We start from the raw sequence: 14,959 nt of genomic DNA on the forward strand, positions 1-14,959 counted from the left end.
CACCTGCAGCAGACCTGAGTGGTTGGTACCTAAATGACCTCACCCTGAGAGTTTTTGCCTTATAGATGTACTAATTGTTAATAACTGCTTTGGACTGGTAAAATGTATGTCAAAGAACCCATGGAGAAAAAGTTAGAGGGTGGACTGTGGTGAAATGAGCTCCTTAAAGTGGCCTTTTGCCTTGGTTCTTTGGAAGAACAGCTTGAGATATTTTCCCCCTAAGCCCTGAGGAGTTACCTTTGCCCTCATTTTCTACCCTACAGGGTTTGTTGCTTTTGTCCAGGTTGATTGACATTTCCTGGATAAACTGTAAAAAACTTATAGTCTGATACTTTTTATCTGGCCTTGGGCTGCAGCCTGCTCTGGTTGGTATGCACCTTGCAGGGATTGGTCAATAGACTATGCAAATGAAATTATTATAGCCTACTATGCAAATGAAGTGTCCGTAGCCTACAGAGAGGAGATTGGTCAATTTGCGGCCCTGGTGGGAGGACCATGCCTTGAAATTGACAAGGAGTTTGTGTGTATATGCAGCCAACCCCACAGAGTTTTTTGAGGCAGGAGGCAGACAGAAGCAGAAGGAAGAGAGAAGCAGCAGAGAGAGAGGAGGCAAGACACCTAAAAGAGCTGTAACACAAGTCAAGGGCTGTAACACTGAAGACAGTGAGAAGCCCGAAAGGGGCCCTGCCGCAGAGCCAGTGGTGATAGGTCCAGAAGGGGCTCCATGGCAGAGCCAGTGGTGATGGCAGGGAGGCTGAAGGCAGAGAGGCCTGTCCTGAGGGGACTGAGAGGAAGCCTTTTCTAAGAGGCCAAGAGGAGTCCTGTCCTGAAGGGGCTGAGGAGAAGCCTGTCCTTGGGTTGAGAGGAGGCCTATCCTAAGAGGGCTGAGAGGAGGCCTGTCCTGAGATAGCCAAGAGGGAGCATACATGGTAGAGAGAAGGGCCTGCTTGCTTGTATGGCTGAGAGGAGCGGAGACACCTGTCCTGCATTGAAGAAGGGAGGAATGTGCTCTCCACTTCGGGGAAGCCTTCCAGACTTTGCCTACATGCTTCCTGATCCTAATCCCAAGTTGTAGCTTGTTGATCCTATCCCAAGTTGTACCTGTTACTTCCTTAATAAATCACTTAACTGTGTGTACGGTCTGTGAGTTCTGTGTGGCCATTCCAATGGATTATCAAACCCAGAAGAGAAGTAGAGAGTGTTGTGGGAGGAACAGCTGTGTCGGAATTGGTAAAAAGGTTGGAGAGTGGGGGTATGTCTGACCTCCACCTCATAGGAATCAGCTTTGGGCTGATCTTGATTCTCATCTCTCCCCCTGAAGTTAGGCAAGGTATGACTACCAGTTCACAGAAATATATTTGAAAATTCTAGACAGTTCTCCCTAATAAAACTCACTGAAATGTTCTCATAAAGAAAACAAGTAGCCTTAGTAAAATTTATTTGATTTAATATCATTAATTAAAACATTGAGTGGAATAAATCCCCACAATACTACAGACGACAACAATACTAAGATGACAGCACTACTGGGTTTGAATCCTATCCTTTACGCATCCCATTCTCAAACAGGTAGGCTGAAGTTTTCATATCGTTTGGGACTATCTGTACAGTGTACTATCATTTTGTGTATAGCAAAAACAAACCAACCAGTTGCTGTCAAGTTGATTCCAGCTCATAGCAATTCCGTGTGTGTCAGAGTAGAACTGTGCTCCATAGGGTTTACAATGGCTGATTTTTTGAATGTAGATCACCAGCCCTTTCTTCTGAGGCACCTCTGGATGGACTCACACCAACAACCTTTCAGTTACCAGCCGACTGTATTAACTGCACCACGCAGGGACTCCCTATAGCAAAAATATAGCTGTCTTTTATTGAGAAGCACTGGGCTAAGGGTAAGGGTAATTGGGATGCTTTAGGAGGATATAAACTAGATAAAATGTAATGCAGGTGCTACCTAGACAGGTGAGGCAGGTGGACATGCAGACAGGTTGGGTAGACTGTTGGGCATTCACTCCACAGAGACCAGTATATTCAAAAGCACGGAGGCATGAACCAGCATGACATCTTCAAGACACTAAGCAGCTCAACATTTCAGTATTGGTATTGGGATTTTTGTTTTTCAATAAAGTAATTTTGAAAAAAATTTAGCTATCTTTTAATTTTGTGCTTTTTGTGACAGGAGAGATTGACCTGCTGATCTGGGGTTCACCAGCCCCTGCGGCTATGTGAGATTAAATTTTTTTGATCCCTCTTAAACAGCGTGAAGGCAAGGTCTTACTGTAATTCTTTGGAAGTGTAAGGAATAGTTACAAATCACAAGAAGTATTTTCTAACTTTTAATTGACAATAATTGATTTATTTGTATTTTCATCCAGGCCTTTTTTTCTGATTATTTACCAATTCTGCAACTAAACTTTTTAGAGAGGCTGTTGCAAGTATGAAGGACATTAAGTTTGTCAAGTTTTCTACCCTGAGAAAGGAAAAACAAACAGAAACCTCTTTGGGACGTTTATTAGCATTTCATCAAATTTATTAATGAATTTGGACAAGATTGCCATTTTTACACTATTTTTTATTCAGTACCAATACACTTTAGTGTAAGTTGTTATCCATAGAAGATTATTACAAAAGATTGTTTTTATGTTTCCCACCTACCTCCCTCACCTGCAAAAAGCTAAATAACAGATGTCCATTAGTGGAAGATTTTTTGGATAAATATTGATATGTACATGCAGTGTTAACATGAAGCCCTTTAAATATTAATACAAATCTATAATGATAGAAGAATGCACATAGTATTTATAATAAAAGTAGGTTTAGAATTGTGTGATCAAATATAAATCTATGCATAGATATGTAAATATAGGCATATGGTGTGTGAAGGGATATTCACTGATAGGCTAACAGTGGTTTTCTCTGGCAGGAAGCATTTTGGGTGACTTTTTTCTTTATTAATTTTTTTTTGCCATGAACACTGCCAATTTACCAAAGCAGTTGTTGCTGTTGAATCAGCTTCAACTCATATCAACCTACGTGTAACAGAATGAAACATTGCCCGGTCCTGTGCCATCCTCACTATTGCTGCTATTAATGAACCCAGTGTTGCAGCCACTGTGTCAATCCATCTTATTGAGGGTCTCCTTTTTTCGATGACCCTCTACCAAGCAGATGTTCTTCTGCAGTGATTGGTACCTCCAGATGATGTGTCTGAAGTAAAAAAAAAGCCTCAACATAAGCTATGTGAAAAAAATCACTTAGTGAATGAAAATCTCTTATAGTTTAAAAAAAAAAAAATTTTTTTTTTAAGGACCCTTAAAACAATTACTTTATCTCATTGTATCTCTTATAATGCTAAAATTGAGAAATAAAACTCCACATGTCATTACTCTGTGACAGTTAAGATTGTGTGTCAACTTGGCTGGGCCATGATTCTCAGTGTTTATATGTGATCAGCCCCATGATGGGATCTGCTGTGAGTAGCCAATCAGTTGAAAGGTAATTTCCTTGGGCATGTGGAGTGCATCTGAATATAAGCGGATGTTCCGGCTTTTGCCTATTCTGGATCCTGCGGCTGCCTCCTGTTCATCTGACCTCAGTTCTTGGGACTTGAGCTATTAGCTTATCTGCTGATTTTAGGATTCATGGATCTTCACAGCCTGTGAGTGGGAGCCCTGCTTCCTGACCTTCCGATCTTGGGTTCATCAGCCCCTGCAGCTGTGTGAATCAGGAGACGTCTTGTGGTTTTGCCTGTCGAACTTGGGATTCGTCAATCTTCACAGCCTGTGAGCAAGAGCTCTGCTCTCTGACCTGCTGATCTTGGGTTCACCAGCCCCTGCGGCTATGTGAGTCAGGAGAAGCCTCTATCTCGATCAACAGACTTGGGATGTTCCAGCCTCTACAATTTCATGAGCTGTTTCCTTGATGTAAATCTCTCCCTATATATATTTATACTCTTTACTAGTTTTGCTTCTCTAGAGAACCTAGCCTAAGACAATCTCTGTTGTTTGTTCTCCCATGCTAAGCTATGAGCAACTTAGGGTTAGGAAATTTTATCTCTCATAATATTTTTTCCATATATATTCTTAGAAATAATGAATGACAGCCCCCTCTGCCATTGGGAATTTCATAATTTACCCTGTTCACTGCCAGTTATACAGCTAATAGCTTTGTGCATACGTCTTGTGGAGTCTACGCAGGGACCCAGGCGGACAGGGACTCTTGAGGCAGCTGTTGTTGGAATGAAGCAGACAGTCATGAAAGGGTTGTTAAAGGTTATTAACCATCCTATAATAGTTGTTTTTTCAAAAAAGTCTATCTAGCTACATTTTTGTTACAACTTTTATAGCACTTCACCATGATTGGTCCAATCCCCAGGTTTCTTCTCTTCTGACAGGAGGCAGAGGCACAGGAGCACTGACTCTGAATCTACCTGTCATTTGACCTTCCTAGGGTGGCAGTAGCCAGCCATCACCATTTTTTTAGGGCTGTGCGCAATATTTTTAGAGCCATGCGCAAAAACTCATTCACTACAATTATGCAGACTGTGCATGTATCACAAGACTGAAGATCCCCCCCCTCACTGTTCGTGCACACGTATGTCACTCCCTATAAAAGGAGCAAGTTTGCCCTGGCTGAGGGAGCTGGCAGCCTTAGGTCACGAGACCCTGCCTGTCTCCCAGTTTGCAAATTGAAGTCGGGCTGACTTCAATTCAGTAGTCTGCTTGACAAGAGCCTATTAGTTGACGGCTTCAGGAGCACAAGACAACTCTCTTAATAATTAGCCCTGTTCTGAGTCCTTTTCCTTCCACAGGTGTCTTTGAAATTGCTTAAGAAGAATAGATAGGAAACCCAGAAAGCTGCTTTCTAAATCTTTCCACCTAAGAAGCTGTGGGGAAATGAGTTCTTTTATGTGTCCTTTTGCCTTGGTTCTTTGGAAAAACAGCTTGGGAGACTTTTCCTCTTAATCCTTGAGGAGTTACTTTTGCCTTAGTTCTTTGGAGAAGCACCTTGATGTGGGCTGCCAGACTGTTTTCTACCCCAGAGGGTTTGTTACTTTAGCACAGGGGATTCTCTGGGTTGATTGACATTGCCTGGGTAAGTTGTAAACTACTTGATGGTTTGATAATTTTGTCTGTCGCTGGGCCTCAGTCTGCCTTGTGATTGCTCTGTTTCACTCACCTTGACTGGATTGATTGGTTTACTAGTTTAAAAGGTGGTGTAAAACCACCCAATAGGATTGAGTGACTTGCAGTCCACTGAGGAGATGGGTCCATTCATGGTCCTGCTGGGAAGGCCACGCTTTGAAGTTGGCAAGAAGTTTGTTTATATAAGCAGCCAACCCCACAGAGGTTTTTAGAAGAAGGGAGGGAACCTCAAGACGAAGAAGAACCTGGAGTGGAGCGGTTTGGACCCAGGGTTCCTGTGTGGGGAACCTCCTAAAAGAGTTGTAATATGGGCTGAAGACTATAACACGGAAGACAGTGAGAGGCCTGGGAGGGGCCTGGTGGCAGAATCGGCAGTGAGAGGCCTGAGAGAGGCCCAGCGGCAGAGCCAGTGGCTGAGATGTCCCTACTACACTGGCTATGAGGTGGGCCAGTTAGCAGCACAGAGGTCTGATGGCAGAGAGCAGCTAAGAGAGCTGTCCTGGTTGGAAGCTGTCCTGCATTAAAGAGAGTGATGTGCTTTCCAGTTAGGGGGAGGCCTATAGACCTTGCCTACGTGCTTTCTGATCCTTATCCTGATTTGTACCCTATTACTTCTAAGTTCATCCTATTCTGAGTTGTCTCCTGAGTTGTATCCCAATAAACCTCTTAATTTTAAGTACAGTTTGTGAATTCTGTGAGACGTTGCATCATATTACTGAACCCAACAAAGGAAAGAAGAGTGTTGAGGGGAGGGGGGATGGCTGGTGTCAGAGAAGATGGACTAGCACCGTATAGTGGAGAACTTGGTAATCTGGGACATATTTAACCTCCATCTCATAGGAAATAGCTTTGTGCTTGTTCTTATTCTTTAAATTGTTTAGCACCTCACTTATCAACTAGTCCAGTCCATCTTTGCCCAACTGTGGGTTCATTAATTCCTGTACTCATTGTATATTAAGCCCTTCATATGTTTGAGGAGTGGGGATGTGAACCTGAGTAAGAGTTAACCCCCTCTCAGGCTTCTCGAAAGCAGCACCTGAATTGAGCTTTGACACGGGGCAAGCGAATGTTCTCCAGGAAGAAAGGGAAGAAGATCCTCCAGGTATTAGAATGATAATGAGTCAGAGCCTTCTCAACGGCACTAACAACAGCAACGCTGAGCTGGAGAATAAAACGAAAAGTGTCTAGGATATTGTGTGGCATGGAGTACATTTACTGAGAATTTTTTTTGTTGTTAGGTGCCAACTCATAGAGACCCTATAGGACAAAGTAGAACTGCCTCACAGGGTTCCCAAGGAGCGGCTGGTGGATTTGAACTGCCAGCCTTTTGGTTAGCAGAGGAATTCTTATGCTGCCAGGGCTCCTTAATGAGGATTAGTTATGTCATTATTAAAGACATGTTTCTTCCAAATGCCCCTCCTTTAGGATAAGACACCTTCAGAGAGTTAGACCAGAATGTCAGTCTAGCACATCCTCTCCTACTCTTTTTAGCTTATGAACATTTTCCAAACAGCATAGTGTATGCTTGTTATCTGCCATCAAGTTGGCCCCTGACTCATGGTGACCCCATGCATTACAGAGAAGTGAATTCCATAGAGTTTTCTTGGCTATAATCTTTATGAAAGCAGATCGATACAAGTTCTTCATGTGGTGTCATTGTATGGATTTGAACTGCCAACCTTTAGGTTAGTGTTGTTAGATGCTGCCGAGTCAATTTTCGACTCATAGCGACCCCATGTGACAGAGTAGAACTGCCCCATAGGGTTTTCTTGCCTATAATCTTTACAGGAGCAGATTGCCAGGTCTTTCTCCTGTGTAGCTGCTGGGTGGGTTAGAACTGCCAATCTTTCAGTTAGCAGCTGAGTGAGCTTAACTGTTGAGCCACAAGGGCGCCTTAGTAGGTTAGTAGAAGGGTGCAAAGTGCTTGCATCACGCAGGGACCTAGCATATGCTTAATACATGGAAATTGTTATTTACACACAAAGCTGACTCCAACCTGACAACCCCCACATCTCTAAAACGGGAAGGCACCAATAATCAACTCTAACTTGGGGGCAATGGACAATTAGAAGGACTATGGAACTGCCAATCTAGGCAGGAGACACTTCACATAAATTTTTAGACATTTTTCCAGGTTAGGGGCATTAGACCAGAGTTTTTAAAAGAGCAGACCCTGGGGAGTGGCAGACAGAAATCTAATCACTGTTTCTGTTTTATACACTACCATTCTGGTACCAATAATAGTCCATATTTATCTAGCCCTTTCTCTACGCCAGATGTACTTCTGTTAATTCATTTAATCCAGTGGCAGTGTTGGCCAGCTGACCGCTGAAATTTCAATTTTCTTTTTGTAGTGTAGAGCTGATCCTGGAAAGGGGCTGTCCTTTTAGGGAATAGATTTCCCAGCACCCTTTGCATCTAGTTGGGGCCATGTGGCTTGGTTTTGCCAATGGGAATGTGAGTGGAAAGCTGGTGTCTCTTCAGGGCAGACTTGATGAAGAACGGTGTGCTTGTTTTAATGGTCTCTTCCCCTGTCTGCCAAAAGGAGAGGAAAAGTGTAAGGATGTGATGGAGGATAGAACCACAAAATGGCAGGAGATTAGGACTGTGAATAAACTTGCTGTCATTGAGTTGATTCTGACTTACGGTGACCCCGTGTGTATCAGAGTAGAACTGCACTGCACAGGGTTTTCAATGGCTGTGACTTTTCAAGAGTAGATGACCAGTCCTTTCTTCTGAGGTGCCTCTGGGTGGGTTTGAACCACCAACATTTTGGTTAGTAGCTGAGTGCTTAACCTTTTGCTCCACCCAGGAACTCCATGATTGTGAATACTCATATTAAAATGCATGTGACTAGAAGATTCCACTCCAGGCTTTCTGTGAACAAGGAAAACTTAGTGTTAAATGTTAAGACTTCATGGAAATTATTATATAAACTAGCATTTGCTTCACTAATAACATTCTCATAACTACCTCATGTGGTAAAACTTGCTGTCGAGTCAATTCTGACTGATAGTGAACCTATAGGACAGAGAAATACCCCCATAGGATTTCCAAAGCTGTAATCTTCATGGAAGCAGACTGCTACACTTTTCTCCTGAGCAGTGGCTGGTAGGTTCAAACCGCCTACCTTTTGGTTAGCAGCCAAGTGCTTAACTATAGCACCACCAGGGCTCCTTACCTTATATGGTAGTTACTTCTATTATCTCCTGCTAGGAAAATCAAATCTGCTTCTCTACAGAACACCAAATATGCTGACCAACCCAAATCAATTTATTATCAGTTCTCTTCCCCTCTATTCCACTTCTGTTCTGACACCAGGTGCATATGCACCACTTCCTCCTCAGACCCTAGCCACCCCAAACCATGCCAGACATCACAAGTTAAAGAGCACAGTCCTCCAGACTACCCATTTGTCCAGACCTCAGATGCCAGCTATAGGCTTGAAGGTCCCCACAACAGCCTCACTTCTGACCTTCTGGCTATAAATTTGGGTTTTTTCCATTACCCCTTCGGAGTGCCAGCTGAAAGCTTGGGGGTCCCCAGAACTCCCCTCATTTCTGGCCTGCTGGCTACAAATTTGGAGATGGCCTCTACCCTTTCAAGAATACAGCTGCAAGATATATGCACACCCACGTTTGTTGCAGCACTGTTTACAATAGCAAAAAGACGGAAACAACCAAGGTGCCCACTGATGGATAAATGGATAAATAAATTATGGTATATTCACACAATGGAATAGTACACATTGATAAAGAACAATGATGAATCCGTGGAACATAACATGGAGGAAACTGGAAGGCATTATGTTGAGTGAAATTAGTTGCAAAAGGACAAATATTGTATGAGACCACTATTGTAAGAACACGAGAAATGGTTTAAACACAGAAGAAAATATTTTTTGATGGTTATATGGGTTGGGAGGGAAGGCAGGAGAGGGTATTCGCTAATTAGATAGTAGGCAAAGAACTATTTTAGGTGAAGGGAAAGACAACACACAATACAGGAGAGGTCAGCACAACTGGACTAAACCAAAAGCAAAGAAGTTTCCTGAATAAACTGAAGGCTTTGAAGGCCAGAGTAGCAGGGGCAGGGGTCTGGGGACCATGGTTTCAGGGGATATCTAGGTCAACTGGCATAATAAAATCTATTAAGAAAACATTCTGCATCCCACTGTGGAGAGTGGCATCTGGGGGTCTTAAAAGCTGGCAAGCAGCCATCTAAGATGCATCAATTGGTCACAACCCACCTGGAGCAAAGGAGAATGAAGAACAGCAAAGACACAAGGCGATTATGAGCCCAAGAGACAGAAAGGGCCACATAAACCAGACTCCATCAGCCTGAGACTGGAAGAACTAGATGGTGTTGGGCTACCACCAATGACTGCCCTAACAGAGAACACAACAGAGAGTCCCTGATGGAGCAGGTGAGCAGTGCGATGCAGACCTCAAATTCTCCTAAAAAGACCAGACTTAATGGTCTGAGACTAGAAGGACCCCGGAGGACATGGTCCCCAGACCTTCTGTTAGCCCAAGACTGGAACCATAAGATAGAATATGATACTGGTGAGGAGTGAGCTTCTTGGCTCAAGCAGACACATGAGACTATGTGCGCAGCTCCTGTCTGGAGGGGAGATGAGAAGGCACGGGGGATAGATAGAAGCTGGCTGAATAAAAAAAAAAAAATGGGGAATACACGGTGGAGAGAAGGAGTGTGCTGTCTCATTAGGGGGAGAGCAACCAGGAATACATAGCAAGGTGTATATAAGTTTTTGTATGAGAGACTGACTTGATTTGTAAGCTTTCACTTAAAGAACAATAATAATAAAAAAAAATAACAGCTGCAAGCTCAGGGTTTCCCGGCCCCCCTCACTTCTGACCCATTGGCTCCAACCATTCCTTTGGGTTTGATAATTTGCTGGAAATGACTCACAGAGAGTGCTATAATTACGATTACAGATATATTGTAGGAAAAAGGAAACAAATGAAGAAATGCATAGGACGAGGTCTGGGAAGGTTCCCAACGTGGACCTTCCATGTCCAAAATATGGAAACGCTACGCTTCTGAGTACGTGGATGTCTGCCACCAACCAGAAAGCCCCGGGAGCTTCTGCGTGTAGAGCCTTTATTGGGGCCTCATTACACAGTAACGATTAATTGAATCACACCCCTTCCCCCTCCATGGCTGGACTGATAGATACCATGAGGTGGTCTTTCTGGCCAGGCCAGCCTCCATCTCATTAGCATAAACTCTCAGGTTTGGTCTGGAGTCCTCTTCGATAACTGAAACACTGTGATCACTGTGGAAATTCCAAGGTTTTGGAGATTTTCTCTCAGAAACTAAGGACAATGGCCAAATTCTTTGGGTAAATTTAATGTAAACCCTAGAAAGGAGAAACTAGTTTCCTCAGTAATATTATAGGTCTTATCTGAGCTCATAATTTCTTCAATAGACTGTAAGATTACCCAGTGCAATGCTAGTGTTAAATTGACTTCATAAGATCATTGTGGATTTTTATATTAAAAATGAGAACTCAGTAAATGGTTACTGAATAGAGTGATGCAGATATTATAGGAGCAGTCTTCTTACATTTACTTTCCTTTATTGTGTTTTAGGTGAACGTTTATAGCACAAATTAGTTTCTCATTAAAAAATGTATACACAAATTGTTCTGTGGCATTGGTTGCAATCCCTACAATGTGTCAGCACTATCTTCCTTTCCCTTACACTCCAGGTTCCCCGTGTCCCTTTGTCCAAATTTCCTGTCCCTTCCTGCCTTCGCTTTTGGGCAGGTGTTACCAATTTGGTCTCGTATGCTTAACTGAACTAGAAGCACGTTCTCACGTGTGTTATTGTTTGTTCCATAGGTCTGTCTAATCTTTGGCAGAAAGGTGGACTTTGGGAGTGGCTTCATTTCTGAGTTAGCAAGGGTGTCCAGGGGCCATAGTCTCAGGGGTTCCTCTGGTCTCTGAGAGACCAGTAAGTCTGGTCTTTTTTTGTGAATTTGAATTTTGTTCTACATTTTTCTCCTGCTTTGTCTGGAACCCTTTATCGTGATCTCTGTCAGAGCTGTAGGCGGTGGTAGCTGGGCGCCGTCTAGTTCTTCTGTGCTTAGGCTGGTAGAGGCTGTGGTTCATGTGGTACATGAGTCCTCTGGACTGATATTTTCCTTGCATCTTTGGTTTTCTTCATTCTCTCTTGCTCTGAACATGATGGGACCAATAGATGTATTTTAGATGGCCACTCACAAGCTTTGAAATCCCTAGATGCTACTCACCAAAGTAGAATGTAGAATATTTTCTTTATAAACAATGTTATACCTATTGACCTATATGTCCCCTGAGACCAAGGTCCCCAGCCCTCAGCCCAGGTAATTTTGTCCCTCAAGGTGTTTGGATGTGTCTAGGAAGCTTCTACGGCTTTGCCTTGGTCAAGCTATGCTGACTTCCCCTACATTGTGTACCCTGTCTTTCCTTTTACCAAAGTTAAAACTTCTCTACTATCCAGTTAGTGATATTCCCTCCCCACCCACACCCTCCCTCGTAACCATCAAAGTTTGTTTTTTTCTGTGTGTAAACCTTTTCTTGAGTTTTTATGAATAGTGGTCTCAAACAGTATTTGTCCTTTTGTGATTGACTGTTTTCACTTAGCATAACGCCTTCCAGATTCACCATGTTGTGAGGTGTTTCCCGGATTCATCATTGTTCCTTATCATTGCGTAGTATTCCATTGTGTGTATGTACCATAATTTGTTTATACAAGCAGAAGAATTCTAGCTTAATTCAATGGCAGTCTAACCTGAATCACCAGAATAGAGTCAAGGCCCCTCAATCAATCCCAGACTTCAGCAAGTTTACAGACCCACAGCCCCTTGAATTAAGGGGAGGCCAGTTCCCTTTGAAGAAGGACTCTACTGTATTGCCTAAAATTTTTACTCCATCATTCTTCTCCAAAGGGATCTACATCCTTTTACAAGAGTGACTGTTTACTGGGGAAAAGGAAATAATCAATATTTTCGGAGATTATTGGACACAGGGTCTGAACTGACACTAATTCCAGGAGACCCAAAATGTCTCTGTGGCCTACCAGTTAGAGTAGGGGCATATGGAGGTCGAGTTGTTAATGGAGTCTTAGCTCAGGTTGATCTCACATCCTGTAGTGATTTCCCCAGTGCCAGAATGAATAATTGGAATAGACATAACAACTGGCAGAACCTCCATATTAAGTCCCGGACATGTGGAGTAAGGACTATTACGGTAGGAAAAGCCACATGGAAATGGCCATTAGAACTGCCTCTACCTAGAAAAATAGTAAACCAAAAGCAATGCCATATCCCTGGAGGAATTGCAGAGATTAGCGCCACCATCGAGGATTTGAAGTATGCGGGGGTAGTGATTCCCATCACATCCCCATTCGACTCACCTATTTGGCTGGTGCAAAAAAGCAGATGGATCTTGGAGAATGACAGTGAATTATTGTAAACCTAACCAAATGGTGATTCCAATTGCCGCTGTCATTCTAGATGTGGTTTCATTGGTTGAGCAAATTAGTACATATACTGGTACCCAGTATGCAGCTATTGATCTGGCCAATGTCTTTTTCTTGATTCCTGTCCTACCTCAGGGGTATATTAACTCTCCAGCCCTATGTCATAATTTAGTCTGCAGCAACCTTGATCACCTTTCCCTTCCACAAGACATCCCACTGGTATCATTGCATTGATGACATTATGCTGATTAGACCTAGTAAGGAAGGCGTATCAATGACGCTAGACTTACTGGTGACACATATGTGTGCTAAAGGGTGGGGAATCAATCTGCCAAAAATTAAAGCACATTCCACCTCAGTGACATTTCTAGCAGTCCAGTAGTGTGGGGCATGTCGACATATCCCTTCTAAAGTGAAGGATAAGTCATTGCATCTGGCCCCTTCTACAACTAAAAAAGAGGCACAGTGCCTGGTGGGCCTCTTTGGATTTTAGAGGCAGCTTTTTCCCTCATTTGGGTGTACTACTCCAGCCTATTTATCAAGTGAGTCAAAAAGCTGCTAGTTTTGAGTTAGGCTGAGAACAAGAGAAGTCTCTTCAACAGGTTCAGGCTGCCATACAAGTTGCTCTGCCACTTGGGCCATATGGTCTGGCTGATCTAATGGTGCTTGAAGTGTCAGTAGCAGATAGATGTGCTGTTTGGAGTCTTTGGCAGGCCTCTGTTGATGAATCAGTGTAGACTCTTAGGATTTTGGAGCAAAGCCCTGCCATCCTCTGCAGATAACTACTCTCCTTTTGAGAAACAGCTTTTGTCTTGTTACTGGGTCTTAGTAGAGACTGAATGCTTAACCATGGGCCACCAAGTTACCATGTGGCCTCAGCTGCCTATCATGGACTGTGTGTTGTCTGACCCACACAGTCATAAAGTCAGAAGTGCATAGCAGTACCCTATCATAAAACGGAAGTGGTATATATTAGATTGGGCCTGAGCAGGACCTGAAGGCACGAGGAAGTGACTCAAATGCCCATGATCTCCACTCGTCTCACACTGCCTTCCCCCTTCCAGTCCGCACCTATGGCCTCATGGGGAGTTCCTTGTGATCAATTGACTGAGGAAGAGAAACTTATGCCTGGTTTACAGATGGTTCTGCATGATATGCAGGCATCACTCAAAAGTGGACAGCAGCAGCACTACAGCCCCTTGCTGGGACCTCCCTGCAGCACAGTGGTGAAAGTAAATCCTTCCATTGGGCAGAACTTCGAGCAGTGCACCTGATTGTTCGCTTGGAAGGAGAAATGGCCAGATGTGCGATTGTATGCTGATTTATGGGCTGTGGCCAATGGTTTGGTTGGATGGTCAGGGACTTGGAAGAAACATGATTGAGAAATTGGTGACAAGAAGGTAGGGGAAGAGTTATGTGGGTAGACCTTTCAGAAATGGCCAAATAAGTGAAGATATTTGTGTCTCATGTGAATGCTCACCAAAGAGTGACCTCAGCAGAGGAGGAATGTAACAATCAAATGGATAGGATGACATGTTCTGTGGACATCAGTTATCTGCTTTCCCCAGCCACTCCCATCATTACCCAATGGGCTGATGAACAAAGTGGCCATGGTGGCGGGGATGGAGGTCGTGCATGGGCTCAGTAACATGACTTCCACTCACCAAGGCTGACTTGGGTACAGCCATTGCTGAATGCCCAATCTCCCAGCAGCAGCGACCAACACTGAGTCCCCAATATGGCACCATTCCTTGAGGTGATCAGCCAGCAACATTTCCATCATGGAAAGGGCAACATATTGTTCTTACTGGGATAGACACTTACTCTGAATACAGATTTGCCTTCCCTGCACACAGTGCTTCTGTTAAAACTACCATCCACGGACTTACAGAATGCCTTATCCAGTGTCATGTTATCCCACATGGCATTGCCTTGGATCAAGGGACTCTCTTCACAGCACGAATGAAGTGCGGCAGTGGGCCCAGGCTCATGGAATTCACTGGTCTTATCATGTTCCCTATAATCCCAAAACAGCTGACTTCACAGAATGATGTAATGGCCTACTAAAGACACAATTATGGACAATTATGGCACCAGCTGGATGTCAGAACTTTGCAAGGTTGGGGCAATGTTCTCCAGGAGGCTGTATCTGCTCTAAACCAGTGTTCAATATATGGTGCCATTTCTCCCACAGCCAGGATTCATGGGTCCAGGAACCAAGTGGTGAAATGGGAGTGGCACCACTCACTATTACCCCTAGTGACACACAAAATTTTTGCTTCTGGTCCTCATGACCCTATGTTCTGTGAGCCTTGAGGTCTGATTCC

The sequence above is a fragment of the Loxodonta africana genome, chromosome 11 (assembly GCF_030014295.1).
Source record: "Loxodonta africana isolate mLoxAfr1 chromosome 11, mLoxAfr1.hap2, whole genome shotgun sequence".
NCBI classification, from domain to species: domain Eukaryota; kingdom Metazoa; phylum Chordata; class Mammalia; order Proboscidea; family Elephantidae; genus Loxodonta; species Loxodonta africana.